We start from the raw sequence: 3,492 nt of genomic DNA, 5'->3' as shown, positions 1-3,492 counted from the left end.
TGAGACAGGGTTTCACTGTACAATCCAGGCAGGCCTTGAGCTCACTTTGTAGCCCAGACAGGAAACAAACTCACAAGGTTCCTCCTGCCTCAGCCTCCCTTGCACTGGGTCTACAAGCATGTGCCACCACACCTGGCCTTGGAAATTTACTTTTAAATTGAAATACTAGCATTTATTTTAGAATTAAATGAAACATTTTAAATTTGCCTTGCTTAGCAAGCTTCTCTTAATAAACTCACCAGAAATTAGTATCTATATCTTTATAAAGTACCAATGAAATACTATATATTTTGGTCATATAACATTGTAACATATAAGCTTTTCTACTAACATATAGAAAAATAATAAGATTTACTGGTTTTTCAAGTTTAGAATAATCTTAAGAAAAATGAATGACATTTTTTACTTTATCAATTTGTTATTTTGGCAGTTGTCAAAATAATTTAGAACATCTACAACAAATTAGACATACATTTTTGTGGTGAATAGTTTGATTTTGGTGAAAATGTGTACATGAATAACTGTTTTGTTGATCAGTACCAGAAGTCAGACAGTTTAAGGCAGACAGATTATTGCTTATGGGGACTCCAAAAGCATCTCATTTGTTTTACTGTGGACAGACATAAGCTCAAGAAGTCAGAAGTTCCATCTTTTCTTGGCTTCAGGGAGAATAATTTATGAGATCACATAGTACCATATTGAACAGTTAAAATCCTATTGCCTTTCTCAGATTTGTTTTCAGGTTAATATTTGTTGATGCAGTGGCACATTGAGGTAGTAGCACTAGGAAGCTCTAGGAAAAGGAGCTTCCCTGTGCAGGAGGATTTCCTCAGAATATAGGGGCTTTCATCATCATCTCTAAATGTGGAGTAGCAGGAAAGGTTCTAGCTAATATACTACTACTTTTGATGTATCTTTTCACTGCTTTTTTATAGTACATTCTAATCTTCTCCATAAAAACAAAATGAAATGTATAATGAGTAGCTTAGGAGAGGTAGAACTGATTGCTCTACTGAGTCACAATGTCAAGCCCTTAGCCTGATGCTCTTATGGAGCTCTGCCCCATGGGGAATGCAGGTGTACTTTTTGTTTGTTTGTTTTAATGTATTTGGTACAGGGTCTCACTGTGCAGCTCAGACTCGTATTGATCCTCCTGTTTTCAGCCTCCTCAGCACTGGGATTATAGGGGTGTACCACCATGCCCCTGGGACTCAGTGGTCAGCTCAGTGCGCCTGGGTACAGGGCTGGCATGGCATGCGGTGCCAGGGATGGAACTGTGCTTCCTGTGCTTATGTAAGCAGGTGCTTACTCCACTGAGCTATCTCGCCAGCCCCAGTTTTACTATTTTTTGACCATACAATCTAGCACTCTGAAGCTGCCATTATGAACTGTAAAGTGCTTGTTTCAGCACCTACTGTAACAGGCAACTCAAGCCTGCACAAGGAGAAAATGTGTAAATAAAATAAATAAAAATAAATAAGTAAATCTTTTCATCCATTCCATTTTAGGTCATGTCTAACTGTGGGCAATTGTACTGAATTGCCAGCTGGTGGTCCACTTGTTGCACCCAGCTGAACTGAACCAGCATGGCGCTGGATGTGGGGTCCAACTGAGTGTTGTTGCCAGCTGCAAAAGAGGCAGAAATAGAGAAGCTGTGGAGAGGCTTTTAAGGGAGCTGTTTGGAGAAGTTGTTGGAGCTGTTGGAACCTTGGATCTCTTGGGCTATTCTGCTGGGGACCTTGTCATACTGGCTTTCCTGGTGAACTTTGTTGTGCTGACCAGAGGAGGAACACGGGACCTCACTGTTACTGAGGATAGATATTGCTCTTTTAAGGGGAGCTCTGGTTCTTACCTTAGGCTTTGTTTCCTGGCTCCAGGGCAGATCACTCTGCCTGCTAGCACAGATCCTTCATCCCACTGGCACAGATTTTCTAGCTTCCACCACTGACCCTTGGGCCTTTCCAGCACAGATCTCTGAAGCAGGCCTGCATGAGACATTGTCATGGGCTCTAGGCGTCCAGCTGGACTTGTTGGAGGCATTGTTATGAGCTCTGGGTTCTCAGCTGGACTCATGCAGAGTATTAGGATCCAAGCCCTCAGCTGGCTCTTTGGTCTTTAGTATGTGGATCGATTTCTTGCACTCTTGATATATAATTCTTTGGGTTATTATAACATAATCTTATAAAATGAGTCCTGAGTTGTATTGTTCCCCTTGAAAAACCCCCAGCCAGGACAGCATTTAAGCTGGCAACTATATTAGCCAAAACAATCACATTAAAATTCAGCTCAGTAACTTCTGAGCAACACGGTGTTTTAGATGAGCAATGATCTGCTCAGCTAAAATTTCAACAATGAAATATTAGGAAAATAATACTAAAGAAATAATACTGGCTACTATGGAATAAACAGTAAGTACTCTGTTACTCTTACTAGCTGACAGCATTGGAATAAGAGAAGCATTAAAATTTTTTTGAGAGACATTCTAGCCACTCAATACCAAGTACTTTCCCTATGAACTATATTAATAAATCCCAGATATTGAAATACTAAATTGTATAACTAGAGTTTCTACATGCATATGATTGCATTGCCATTAAAGAAACAAGCTTGTTTATACAAAATAGCCAGCCATGCTTTTATATCACCTTAACTTTACAACTGTTGCTTTGTTCAAACATCTAAGTTACTATGCAAAGTTCAAGAACAATGAACATAGCCTACTTTGAAATAAAAAAATGTTGGGTCAGGGATACAGCTCAGCAGCACAAGCACCTGTCTGGCAAGAGCAAGGTCTTGAGTTCAATTCCAGGTATTAAAATAAAAAAGTGACCTTCTCTATGCAGTCTTCCAGATTTTAGCAGTCTGCCATGATTTTCTCCCTTACTGCTGACTTCCTGTAAAATTGTGTCCAGTTTCCTTACAATACTTTTGTAAATTGATCATATGTGCATTTATTTTATGAATAAAAAAATCAGAGTTACGGATTACCTCATAAATTCAAAGTTTAGATAATCTACTTACTAGGTGGAAAATAAATTCAGGTGTATGTAACTCAAGAGCACAATTCTTTTTCAACTCATTTTAGCATTTCTTTATTCCTTCTGAAAATAGAACATTAAATTATACTCTGGGAGATTTAGTTCAAACTCTGGGAAACATAGCTTTTTTTTTGGACTTAAAACTACTGATATATTGCTTGAAAAAGTTGTCAATTCTGGAAAATATTTTAAAAAGGTAGACAACTAAGTTTTAAACTCAACATCAGTGTCTTTTTAGCTAAACAGATGTTAAATGACTGTTCAAAACCAAATAAGTATCTCAACCCATATGCAAACTTGCATACACCTGAAAATCAGGTATTTTCAGATATCCATCATGCTCTTGGGCTTGTGACATCCGGACACTTTAGTTGGGAAGGGGGTGATCCAAGCTATAGCCATCCTGCTAATTATTTTCAATGGGAGACTAATAAGAGTGGGATTGTCAAGGAGA

This window comes from Octodon degus, unplaced genomic scaffold, assembly GCF_000260255.1.
Source record: "Octodon degus isolate 3935 unplaced genomic scaffold, OctDeg1.0 scaffold00118, whole genome shotgun sequence".
Classification (NCBI taxonomy): domain Eukaryota; kingdom Metazoa; phylum Chordata; class Mammalia; order Rodentia; family Octodontidae; genus Octodon; species Octodon degus.
The sequence above is the reverse complement of the archived record's forward strand: the minus strand, read 5'-3'. Positions refer to the sequence as shown.